Source organism: Balaenoptera physalus (genome assembly GCF_965194825.1).
Source record: "Balaenoptera physalus genome assembly, chromosome: 8".
In the NCBI taxonomy this organism is placed as follows: Eukaryota; Metazoa; Chordata; class Mammalia; order Artiodactyla; family Balaenopteridae; genus Balaenoptera; species Balaenoptera physalus.
The window spans coordinates 96,462,969-96,476,701 of NC_138887.1; the positions used below are offsets into that span (position 1 = coordinate 96,462,969).

The 13,733-nt window shown below is 38.9% G+C and overlaps 1 protein-coding gene across 1 annotated transcript in view; it reads right to left on the reverse strand.

The window, feature by feature from the left end:
* SLC13A1 (solute carrier family 13 member 1) overlaps positions 1-13,733 on the reverse strand; it is a 216,986-nt gene that overhangs the window by 192,614 nt on the left and 10,639 nt on the right. Inside the window, exon 2 of the mRNA XM_082472351.1 lies at positions 11,687-11,810. The gene's annotated coding sequence lies outside the window, so the exon portion shown is untranslated. The remainder of the gene's footprint in view (positions 1-11,686; positions 11,811-13,733) is intronic.

A 13,733-nucleotide genomic window follows, 5' to 3' on the forward strand; every position in this document is an offset into this window, starting at 1 on the left:
CTCCTTCGTGTCCTCCAAAAATCTTCCAAACAACAATATAAAACTTGGTTTCTTTCGCTTATGATAGAAAGCTTATGGGTAGGCTTTAAGGGGAAAGGGCTGAATCCCATTATGAGTTAATGCCACACATGGAGACAAGCAGCATTTGAGTTCTGTTGCTCTTTATTTCCTTCCTTTATTTCTTTTTCTTCCCTTTCTTCCATTTGACAGCTATTAACTATGGACTTGGGTATTATACTAGCAGCTATGGATTATAAATCTGTGCTTTCAGTACATTTACAATAGAGTTGAAGACACTGAGAATAGCACTGACATTATGGAAAAGTGAGGAAAGTGTGTGAAGTGTGCAGCAGAGGAACAGAGAGAGTGCTTGGTGTAGAGATGAACACAGCTTCCGTCCACAAAGGGCCCACATTCCAGACAAGCAAGGGTAGAATATAGGATTAATAGAAGCATACAGCAGGAGACGATGCTCTAGACAGTGTAAAGGTAAGTGCAGGGACAGCAGACCTGAAGCTGGGTGACACATTCTGGGGTACCCATTCGGTGTGGGTGCAGGCAAGCGTACAAGTGGGAAACTGTGCAAGATGAGCCTAAGAGCCAACTGGAGGAACTAGTGTGGTTTGAACTTCATTCTGAAAACTGTGGAGAGATTTTCAAGAATTTTAGGATGAGGGGTGGGATATAAACAGATTTAGATTATTAGAAGACCGCTTGGCAGCACCACAGAGGATAATGAAGTGGGGCAAGACGGGAGGCAGGGAGACCAGGAGAGAAGCGACTGCAATGCAGTCATCATAACCACCATCCACGCTGATGAGGCGCTAACAGAGGCCGGGGATCCAGCGATGAAGCAGAGAGTAGGGAGGGTGTTGCAGTGGCTGGTTAAAATCTATAGAATCTGGTGATGGGTTGTCGGTGTGGAGGAGAAAGCAGAAGTGAGGCTGGAGGTATTGGAAGGGGTGTGAGGAAACCACTGGATCATTGGATCATTCACTGAACATCCTGGGAAACCACCTACTGGACCGCTCAGTGTCCCATATGAGAGTAACAGCAAATGCCATCACGTGTGTGGTCTTTTTTTTTTTTTTTTTTTAATTTATTTATTTATCCATGGCTGTGTTGGGTCTTAGTTCCTGTGCGAGGGCTTTCTCCAGTTGTGGCAAGTGGGGGCCACTCTTCATCGCACTGCGCGGGCCTCTCACTATCGCGGCCTCTCCTGTTGCGGAGCACAGGCTCCAGACGCGCAGGCTCAGCAATTGTGGCTCACGGGCCCAGTTGCTCCGTGGCATGTGGGATCTTCCCAGACCAGGGCTCGAACCCGTGTCCCCTGCATTGGCAGGCAGATTCTCAACCACTGCACCACCAGGGAAGCCCTCGTGTGTGGTCTTGTAATCGCATATAAAATGCAGCTGAATAGGCAAATCTGTAGAGACTGAAAGTAGAATCCTGGTTGCAAGGGACTGGGAGGGAGGGGGAGAGGGAAATGAGGAGTGATTGCTAATGAATAATAGGGTTTGTCTTGTGGGTGATGAAAATGTTCTGGAATTCAATAGTGATGATGGTTCCACAACCTTGTGAATATATTAAATGCCACTGAATTGTAAACTTTAAAAAAGTTAATTTTATGGTGCGTCAGTTATATCTTAATTTAAGTCTCAGGGCCCAGATGCCACCAACTAGACCATGTGGGGCATCTCTTTGTCCTAGAACCTTTGGACCAGTGCACTATCCTCTGAGCTGGGCTCAGCTCATCTCACTGGAGACCTTCTGTCTTCACCAGTAGAAACTTTGTGTAAGATAGTGGTCTTAATCATATATCCGGAGAAAACTCTCTAATTCAAAAAGACACATGCATCCTAATGTTCACAGCAGCACTATTTACAATAGCCAAGACGGGGAAGGCACCTAAATGTGTGTGTGTGTGTGTGTGTGTGTGTGTGTGTGTGTGTGTGTAATGGAATACTACTCAGCCATAGAAAAGAATGGGATAAGGCCATTTGCAGCAACATGGATGGACCTAGAGATTATCATACTAAGTGAAGTAAGTCAGACAGAGAAAGACAAATATCATATGATATCACTTACTTATATGTGGAATCTAAAGTATATGAATGAACTTATTTACAAAAGAGAAACAAACTAACTCACAGACATAGAAAGCGAACTTATGGCTACCAAAGAGGGAAGGGAGGAGGGATAAATTAGGAGTTTGAAACTAGCAGATACAAACTACTATATATAAAATAGATAAACAACAAGATCCTACTGTATAGCACAGGGAACTATATTCAATGTCTGGTAATAAACGATAATGGAAAAGAATCTGAAAAAGAATATGTTGATATAGATACAGATATATAGATATATAACTGAATCACTTTTCTGTACACCAGAAACTAACACAACTTTGTAAATCAACTATACTTCAATTTAAAATTAATCAGTCAACTAATTAATTAATTATTTTTTAAAAAGATAGTGGTCATATACAGCTTCTCTTATCCTTAGAGGGGTAGCCTATTATCCATGGACAAAAATAGGGGGAACAGGGACAGAAGACAATCATTCCAACCAGCCCAGATAAAAAGTGTCTGCAGATTCTAGCTGACAAGAGGCCATTTTCTGTAGGACACCGAAACTTAGTTTGTCAAAGAAATAAATGCACACACAAACACACACCAAACATATATCTATCAAGGAACTGCAATCTTCATCTTCATTGTTTAAAACCTAATCAACTTCTCAGTTAGGTTAGAAAGTAATAATGGTATATTAAAATTTCATTTTAGTAAGATTGGAATGGGTTTCCTTACCAAAAACTAAATACCACATGCCTTGGGCTAGCAGGACACAGTGAAAGATCATGGGCTTCAAAGTCAATAAGATATGAGGCTCACCACTGGTAGCTTGTGGTCTTGGACAAGTTGTTTGGAACACCATAAGCCTCTGTTTCTTTAACTCTAAATTGAAGATAATACCTACCTCAAAAGTTTAAATGACGTAAAACATGCAAAGTGTCTAGTGGCATTTGGCAAGATGTTTTCAATGAACATTACTCCATTCCCTGTTACGACAAAGAGGGTATAGCTCTCTGGTTTGTTTTTCCTCTCTCTCTCACCTTCTCTCTCTCTCTCTCTCCCCCTCCCCCAGCCCATCTTTCCTCCCTCCCTTTCCCTCTCTTTTACATTCCTTTAAAACTCTGGATTGTCTGATTCTTGCACCAAAAAGGAGATATCAAAATCTAAGATTCTATGAGATTCTTTGAAGGTCTTCTTTTTTAAAAAAGGAAAAAATACCATATTTTAATTTTTACTTGTTTCTATGAGTCGTATAAACCTAAAAAGAGGAAGATTCTGGTGGCTCAGTGATTTTCCATTTCTCATGTATAATAATGTAGCTGATAAGTCTCTCTGGCCCTTTCATCATTACTTTCATCCAAGCCATGTTCAGTTAGGATATCATTTGCATGTTGGCAAGATGATTACTTTAATATGCAGTCATTAAAAAAAAAACAAAAACCCAGACAGAACCCAAACAGAAAAATAGAACACCTTTTAATAACTGATGCATTAAATGGGGAACAGTTTTCTTTCATGAGAGTATATTACTTGATCTTCTGCAGAGACAAGTTCATTGAACCTAATTTTGAGAAACCGATTACATTTTTTCTAGCCAGAGATGGTTTGATTTGACTGAAGTCTGGTTAGGATGCAAAGAGCCTATTAAAATGATTTTTAGCATTTTTTCCAAAGAGCGATCCATTAATTGCTTGTGAATATTCATCCCTCAAACCTCCTACTCTATTAGGCTGAAACCAGAGCTGTAAGATTATGATGTTTTTATTGATGTCATTAATAATAAATGTTACTCGTTAACTTGGTTATCGCCAAATTGGACATTTAACAAATGTACTCTGGGCCTTACGCTAGTGAATTTAAGATAAATATGAGGCAACATATCGACCTGAAAAGTTGAAATCAAGAATGTTACTGTGGAAAGAAAAAAAAGTGGAGAAAATGCTTTACCAAGTTTTGGAAAAGCTAAAAACAATGATTATTAAAACTAATTCTCTTTAGGTTTCTCTGAACAACATGCTCAAATAATTTAAGACATCTGCTCAATATATAACATCAACTGAAATGTTAAAAGATAGTTTAAAGTACCAGAAGCAAGAAGAACCCTACAAAAAGCAATAATATGCAAAATGCAGAGATTGGATTATGAAAAAAAAAAACCTACCACTTTACTTCACTCCTCATTGTACAACCAAGAATCCAGCTCCTGTATAATCAGAAAATCTAAGGAGTAACAGCAATGAAATATTTCTGCCCTACTGTAATGCTGCCAATTGGAACCTTGAAAATTGTACTCAGATGTGTACCAACGGATCTCAATTGCAAAACAGCATAAGGAACGAGATTTGCAAATGTAGTCTAAGGACCTAGAATAAGGTTTTAAATCAGGCTGCATTAATTTGAAATTTGTCCATGAGTTGATGTTTACCTTCACATTATTTGAAAGAAAAATCAGAATGTAGACAGAACTTTTCTTTTATTTAAAAAAAAAATAACAGCACCCTTCGATAGCTCAGCTAGTAGAGCCGAAGACTGTAGAGGTGATTTTTGAAAAAATAGATGCTTTTCCAGCTTTCCAGCTTTAAACAATAAACTCTACTGTGCTAATCCCTGCCCCATATGAACAGGTCGGGTGGGGATGGCAGGGAGGTGAGGAGCAGTAAAAGAGGTGGGCACACGTGTCAGCTTGGCCAGACATAATCACTAGTAGCTAGAGAGGAAACTGGGTTCCATGAGGCCAGGGAAATAACTGTCTTATCCCATTTTACAGATCAGAAACTGAAGCTGAGAGGTTACTTGTGCAAAATTCCACAGCTGGGAATCAATTCTAAGGGATTTTTGCCCCTAAAGCCCCCACTTTTCCTATTCCACCATCATCAGAGAGGTAACACAAGATTCTCTTAAAGTGGTTGATCAACAAAACACTTCTATGATTAGCCTTCCTCCAGCTGGAAGACTGAGAGCAGGCCAGGTCAAGGTTCCCCACCCCCTATTCTTTTCAGTGCCCCTCTACCGAGGAGGCTGTGCTTTTTCCTCGGTGCCTCTTGGATACACAAATGTGAATGGAGGTCTCAACAGCTAGAAATGAAGGTGCCCCATCTTCCCTCACATGTCAAGGTCATCACTGTTAGGCACTGTGCGAGGGTTCAGAGAAATAGGGTACCATTCTTGTTAACAAGCTGCTTCCAGGCTGATGAGATGACAAGGCAGGATCATCCTTGCTTTTATCCCCCCAGAATAAACATATTGAGAATTTCAAGCAACTAGGGAGGAGAGTCGAAAGAGATATTTTTGGTCCAGGACTTTCAGAGGTCCTACAGTATTAAACCACGTGGGTAGCAGGCAAACTCCCAAATGCATAAGGACATGTGGATCTATGTAGGTATGAAAACATAATTCCTTTTCTGTGTCTCCTTTCTTGTTTTCATGTTCACATGTCCCCATGTCCTATTGCTCACCTGGTGTGTCCAACTGCCTAAGCCCTACCTCGACTGTGTAGGATAAGTTTATGCTCAAGTTTAAGATAAGTTAAACTTGTAAGATAAGTTTATGTGTAGATAAGTTATGCTTAGCTTTTACTTTCATTCCTTTCTTTCAAAACTCACCAGTCCTATTTCCCCATTCTCAGTACTCTGCTCTCTCCTGGGAAAATTCAAACTTAACTGTCGGCTCCCCCAGACAAATATTATGCGTTTACAGTTACAGGGAGTTGCTTTTGCTGGCAATATTAGCCATCAAGTTAGGCTATGTAGATATTTTTAAAAAGATCACAAAAATCACTTCCAAAGGAGTGCTTATTTTATATTCTTGCTCAGACCATATCTAAGGACAACGGTTCCTAAACCAAACTATCTTAGGAAGTTTCTTTATCAATTTTATTTCACTTAAAAAAATGAAAACAGGGCTTCCCTGGTGGCGCAGTGGTTGAGAATCTGCCTGCCAATGCAGGGGACACGGGTTCGAGCCCTGGTCTGGGAAGATCCCACATGCCGCGGAGCAACTAGACCCGTGAGCCACAGCTACTGAGCCTGCGCGTCTGGAGCCTGTGCTCCGCAACAAGAGAGGCCACGATAGTGAGAGGCCCGCGCACCGCGATGAAGAGTGGCCCCCGCTTGCCGCAACTAGAGGAAGCCCTCGCACAGAAACGAAGACCCAACACAGCCAAAAATAAATATAAAAAATAAAGAAATAAAAAAAAGAGCCTTCCCTAAATTAAAAAAAAAAAAAAGCAAAAGAAAGAAAAGCAGCTTCATTATTAAAAAAAAAAAAAAGTAAAACACAGTCTTATTAAAAAAAAAAAAAAAAAAAAAAAGACCTGAGCTACCTTGCTTAAATTAGTTAAAAACAATTCATTTTAGACACTTCAAATGTTTCAATATTTTGTGTATGACTCAATCTGCTTAATTAAAAAGAAATTTACTTTGGCTGTATCTTCAAATTTTCACTGCATTTTACAATTACTGACCCTTAATAAATATTGAAAACTGAGACCTCAATGTATTTGAGGTCCCAGTATACCTGCACACATATAAAACAGACAAATAGTCTTGTAGAAAAATCCTATCTTGAAGAAAACGTGAAAAAAATGGAAGACTAAACTAAGGTTGCCACTTAAATTGCGTCCATCAAAATTTCAACAAATTCTTCAGTTGCTATGTAGTCATTAAGCTATTTGCCTGGTATAACCAATCTCAGTTTACTTCTATAAACCTGCGTAAGGGTTTCATATCCAAAATAAGGTACCAATAAGAATATTGGTAAGAAACAAAAGCTAACTATAACCCTAAAAGTGAAGACAGAGTACATGTCAACCTGATTTCCAACTATCTTTGCTGTGGGTGTTTCCTTTATCCTGCGAGCTGGGATGGCTTAGTTTCGGTCCACTTTCTTTTAGCAGCTGAAACTTTCTGCTCAGCAGAGTGGTAGTTCCTTCTCTCCTACCCCGAGCAGGTGCATATACCCCCCAAATACGTGTCAAACTGAGTAGATTCAACTGCTCATATTAGACTGACTCCGAGGAATGCAGAAAGTCTGGGGCCAACGCTAGTCAGTTTGAACTTAATTAGACTTACATAAAATAATTATTTACCTCTGCTCAATATAGTGCTTCTAAGTGATGAAACCACAGAGGATTAAAGGGCATGAGTTGTATACGTCAGTGCAAGTTAAAATGGAAAGAAGGATGGGGCCATAGGAAGCTCTAAATCGACAGGGAGGCTCCCAGTTTACTCCCGGGAGACAGTGTGACGGCAGGCAAATCCCGAAACTCCTCGCAAACCTTTTTATCTTCAGAAATATTAAGCATTTGTCTTAATCACCACTAAAGTATCATCTGCCTCCAGTTTTCTACAGTTTTTAAAAAGGCAACTGGCCATAGGTTTTGGTAGTTGTGAGTAAGTGGGTTATGAAATAAGCATGTTCTTCCTGCCCAAGAGCCTCAGCCTGAGCTTTTTCGCCCCAAATGCCCTAAATGTTTGTATTGCAACAGTTACCTCTTTGTCCCACAGACAGTCCTTATCGGTCCAGAAACGGAAGCCCCATGATGTTTTGGGAGTTAGTCTCTTTCATTTACTGGTTGATTTCAGGGCACTATCCCCTTCTACAATGATGCCTGGCACAGATTATTAAAATTTACTGGACTACAAATTTGCTTTCTTAAGACATCAGTGTAAATATTGTGAGCGATTTATTTTTCCAAAAGTGAGAACAAGGTAATAGAAATTAGTCCTAAACATGCATGCAAAAATGGTGAAAGTAATGATGCTTAATCTTAAAACATAACATTTGCTGTGGTCATGAGGCAAGTGCCAAGTGAAAGAGAGAGATGCTTTCCAGAGCCTGAGTCTCAAAGATTGTCTGCTTAGAGATGAGGTGATCACATATCCTGCAATTTGCAGATACTGAAACCCAATTTTCACATTTTAGTCATGGGTAAGTAAGATCTGGAAGATTGAGTCATGCTGAAGGATTTTATTTATATACAATAATTTCAGTTTATTAATTTATAACAAAAATAATGAGAAGTAGACTAGAATTCCATGGATCTGGTCAGTAAATTGTGTTTCCTATAGGTAAATTTATTTACAAAATAAAATCAATACTAGAAGGCCTCTTAGTAACTATACTGTTATAAAGTTGAGAGTCACACAATCTCCTGGGACAATTAAAATAATCATTAAAACTGAGAAGTACTATCACTTATCTCCATTATAAGACTTCAGTTTTAAAGGAAAATTATCCAGTCCCTTAGACAGTGATGGAAACACACTGGTAAATTTTTACTATTAAATTTTTATATTTAGAATCAAGTTTTAGCCCTTATAGTATTGTACTTTCTCTTAAAAGAGGTAGTATTTTCCAAGATCATAGTTCTCTCAAGTTAATTATATTTCAAAATGCTTTACTTTCATAAGGCACCAGAAATAGCTTGTTAAGGTTTAGGAAATATAGTTGTCTGAGCAGCCTATTTACAAATCTTTACCTTGGAGGGTTATTTCTTAAGGAAATATCAAATCCAATCATGTTTATGGTTAAAGAAAAAAGTCTCTGAAGAATTGCTATACTGTGGTAAATGGAACATGTATTTCTTCATTTTAAACAGTCCCAAATGGTATCTAAAGAATCTTTTTCCACAATAGATAAACAGTAAATGAAGAATAACTCTTATCTAGTATATGAGTATATAGTATCCCACCATATGTGAAAATAACTTAGGAGGTGTAATAGTTTTCCAAACGTTTCTTTTAATATCTTTTAAATAATTAGCTATAGGTTATATTTTAAATGGCGTCATGGAAATTTAGTTTTATTTGGGAGATAGGTTTGTCTACTGTTTCTTCTTCCACAGATCCAATTTAATTAACCCGTTCTGTTCCTCAAAAATACATCACAGAAGTACGAGAGAGATCAGAGGGCTCAGGGCAGTTTGCCTGTGGGGACAACTCAACGCCTAGGACCTGTGGAGTGGGTCATTAGGATCTTCTAGTATGAAGGACAACGCCTTTACCTCAAGCTAAACTAATGTCTCAGGTTAAATGATGCTAGGCCATCTTGAAGTCACTACTAAGATTTCAGGGCTCTTCCTGGAATTAATGCATAACTTTTCTTCATATTCATTCACTCACAAAACATTTATCGATCAACTGTAAGCCAAGTACTGTGCTAGGTGTTAAGAATACCAAATCAAATGCAGCAGGAGTCCTGCCCTTGAAGAGCTCATAGGCTGGTTCCAGGGTTCTTATTTAGCCCAACACACCAGTGTTATTTAAAGCTGGTTTCCATTCTGATTGACCGACACCTATGTTCTCCTGGTGTTTACATGTTTTGAATATTCTCTACCACCTTGCTGTCTGTAACTGTAAATTTTAGGAGCATGGAAGAACTCAAAAACATGCCACTGAGTGAGATTTAACAGAGGTGCACACAAGGCCCAATGGGAGAATCCAGCAAGGAGTGGTGAAAGTCACATGATGGCATTTGAGAAGGCTTCACAGAGAAGATGATATGAGAGCCATAAAGAATGAAGTTTGGGAGTGAGAAGAGGAATGGGGGAAGTGACTGAAGGGGTCGGAAAAGTCTGGGCATTACTGGAACTACCAGAGCATACTCTTTTTCACTGAATAATATTTGGAAGCAGCTCAAGTACTGATACCACATGAAACATAATTAAATATAGCGATTTCATTTAGTTGTTAAAAAGACTACCTTTCACAGTTTCCCCAAATATTCAAGGACATCTGGGAGCATTGTTTTAAAATAAATAAATAAGGTAACAAAGCAGTAAATAACTGGAGAATAGGGAAGACTGTAGCTCCAGAAATTGGTAAAGAGCTTCTTAGAAGGGCCTTCCTCTAATTTCCCCTTTCCTGGTTGCTGGCCTTCCCTAGTCATTGATTCTGACTGAGGCTGCTCAGGAGGAACTGCGGGGAAGATGTCTTTTGGCCGCCTGCCATCCTCTGAACTGAGGACGATAAAAACACTGAAGTACAATAATAATGGTAAATTATTCTGTCTTCTTCCAAATGATTTTATTAATCTTTTTTGGAGAGCTTTCAAATGCTTTTGAATTAAGAAAATGATTGCAATCCTAAATTTCAGGGACGTGACAAAACTTAAAGTGATCCTATTAAAGTCGAGGCACCTTTCATTCTTAATACATGTTATTTTACAAGTCCTTGCATATTTCAAGGTCTAAATAGATTTTTTTAAATGTCCTTAGAGCCCTAACTTCTTTATTTTAACAGAAATAACATAGACTCTTACTTAAATGTATAAACTTGATATATATTCAAATATCCAATAACAGAGAATGTTTCATATTAGCTTGTTAGTTAAATTACATTTTGCGAGTAAACAAGTTTAGAGCTTATGAATGAAACCAGACGGAGAACCAAAAGTACCAGTGTTTGCCATATTTTGACTGCAAGACAGTGACTGAGGCATTTTAGCTATGCACCATGCCTCAACCCTGACCTCCAGAGGCCGTTCTAAGAATGACGGAAGGTTTCTAACATTTAACTGTTGACTGAACTTTGTTAAAGCTAGCAAATTTGTCCACGTGCTTCAGTGAACCTGTCTCAGAGCACAGCAAACAAATGAGGAAATTATCCTGTCTTAATCCAGAGAACAATTCCAAACTATTGCTTTAATTTCCAAAGCAATCCTTAATATTTTCCAACTGGCTGGAATTTCTAACCCATTCAAGTGTTACAAATAACTTTATTCACTCTCCCTTCCATTCTTTATGAAGAACGATAACTCACCAATATTCTCCTTACTTTTTATTATCAGCTAAATGAAAATTACCAGCAAAACAGTTCTCGGTTTCCCTGAATGACCCTTTAATCTTTTCCTACAGGTCTCATTTTCTAATCTCTACTTATTTTTATGAGTCTACTCTAAGACTTTTATTAGCTACCCAGTTAACATTAAAGGTCATATGTTAATGATGAAAGAGATGAATTTATTTATAATACTTTAGGGAAATTTCATATTTCCTTACACATAAGCTACCAAAAGACCATCCTGGAAAATTGCAGTTAATTAAATGAATTAGCTACTAATGAGATTTAAACAAACAAACAAAGCTACTAATGCAATTTAAATAACTTGAAGAAATGTTACTTAAAGCTCACTAATAATCATTACACCCTCAAAGTGTTACTTTGACATACAAATATGGACAAGATGGTGTCAGATGCTACCCAAGATCGTGAATTGGCTACTAAAGCTTATGCTGGGCACACGCGGCCCATATTTGAATAGAGAACTTACAACCAACAGGATCAATGCTTCTCGAAAGACTTGATGATAGCCACCATTTTGGCAGAATCCCACATAACTACCACCACACCTCCACCACTACCCACCAAATTTCCACTTTCCCATTCCCAAGACATGTAGAATCCCACAACCATGAATATGATCAGATTTGAGGACTTGCAGAGGGCGGGGTGATGTTATTATGACATATCACTTTGCTGAGAATGATACTGTGATCTATAAGAAATACATGTAGAACCAGAAACTAAAGTGGAGTCACTTATGTTGGGGACAAAAAAGGAGCTGGCGACACAGGTGCATTAAAGAAAAGCAAAGGTTAACATTACCTTATATCAGTTGGGAGAATTTACAGCTCTTCTAAGAAATCAGCAGAGGACATCAGCAATCTGCAAAGGTCAAAAGTCTGTTCACACCACCTCTGGACTCTTTTGTTCCCTTAAGTCAGCTACCCTGATTCAAAAAGAAAGAAGAACATCAGGTAACCGGTCAGCTGAAAAAGACAAATAATTTCCGCATTTACCCCATAAAAACCCTTTAGCCTGTAAACAGCTGGGAACTCACTGCTCCCATAGCCTTGAGTTTCCCAGCTTGCCGGTCAAAACCCTTGCCATAAACTCATCTTTGGCTTTGTTCTACTTGGCGTGCAGAGTTTGGTTTTTCACATATATATGTGGCCATTCAGATGACCAAAATATATTTCTTATATGTATCTTGTCTTCCTCCATGGTGCCTGGCTCACAGCTCCCCAAACCTTTGGAATTTCCTGAGTGAGTGACAAGAACAATGGCAGCATCTTTTGTTATAATATTTGGTCTCTTGTCCTCAGTTTCTGGAAACACTTTAGAGTCATAAAGGTGAAATGGGTGTCTTGTTATATATAAAAAGCCCTCTATCACTACTGGATTTATGTTAGGGAGATGATTTTGGGATAGCACATAAGGATGGGGGCTGGTTGCCAGGGGAACCAAATATTCTTTCAAAGAGGAGTATTAGGCCTGGCTTAATTGAGAACCACTGATTTGATACTATTTTAAATTTCCAAAGTTAGTCCCACTTTCTTATATCTCCCCTACCAATTCCTCTACCAAGGAAATAAAACCAAACAAATTTATTTAAATATAGTCAAGCCAAAGATGGCAAAGAATATTTTCTAAGCAGGGAAAGAAATTGAAATAAATGATTGACCAAATCATCAAAAAATTTATTTTTTTCAAAGGTGTTGCTAAACTCAAGCAGTCCCTCTAGTGCTTGGAGTTGGGGGCACCACTAAAGGGACAGCAAGGCTCAGAATTCCTTAAGAAGTCAATTCTGGGGCTTCCCTGGTGGCGCAGTGGTTGAGAATCTGCCTGCCAATGCAGGGGACACGGGTTCGAGCCCTGGTCTGGGAAGATCCCACATGCCGCAGAGCAGCTGGGCCCGTGAGCCACAATTGCTGAGCCTGCGCGTCTGGAGCCTGTGCCCCGCAACAAGAGAGGCCGCGATAGTGAGAGGCCCGCGCACCGCGATGAAGAGTGGCCCCCGCTTGCCACAACTAGAGAAAGCCCTCGCACAGAAACGAAGACCCAACACAGCCATAAATAAATAAATAAATAAATAAATAAATAAATAAATAAATGAATGAATGAATGAATGAATGAATGAATGAAAAAAAAAAAGAAGAAGTCAATTCTGAAGGTGATGAACAAGAACAGAATAAGAAACTTTTGCTTAAGGAGTCAAATGTGCACTCAAAGTATTTCCTGTGTCCTTGTCAGTGTGTTTTCTTAGAATTCACTGTGTTCGCACCAGAATGAAAAGAGAGGATGGCATCCAGAACCCACACAAAGCAGCTTCCCAGCCCAAGGTGGGCTCGAGTTTCAGCCCCCATCAGTGGGCGTGGATGAGAAGTTGGAAAAGCGTTCTTCCTGGCATATCAAGTCCTCTCTTTCTTTGGGAGAAAATAGCATACTTTGGCCATAATAGGAAAGATTGACAAACCTATTTTAAAGGATGTTTACTGAAGTGTTTCTATTGTATTAAAGCTATGCCTTTTAGTATAATAAAAGGAGTAAAATTTTGAATCTCCTCCTAAACGCCTTCTCAAAAATAACTCGAGAGATGAGAAAAGTTTCGTTAACTTCTTCTGCACCAGTAGAGGAGATTACTCTCTTGTCTCTTCCCACAAGAGACATCAGGGTCTTAAGGGTATGATTCACTGTGAGATTAATTTCCCATCTCTTCGGTTACAGTTTGCATCTCCCAACGGGGAGGAACGTTTTGATTTTTGGTAAACATTTTTAAAAAATCAGCTAATGTTTTGCCAAGTTTGTATGGATTACCCAATTAATACTCAATATAATCATTATCTGGAAGCTGCTTTTGGGATAATCATCA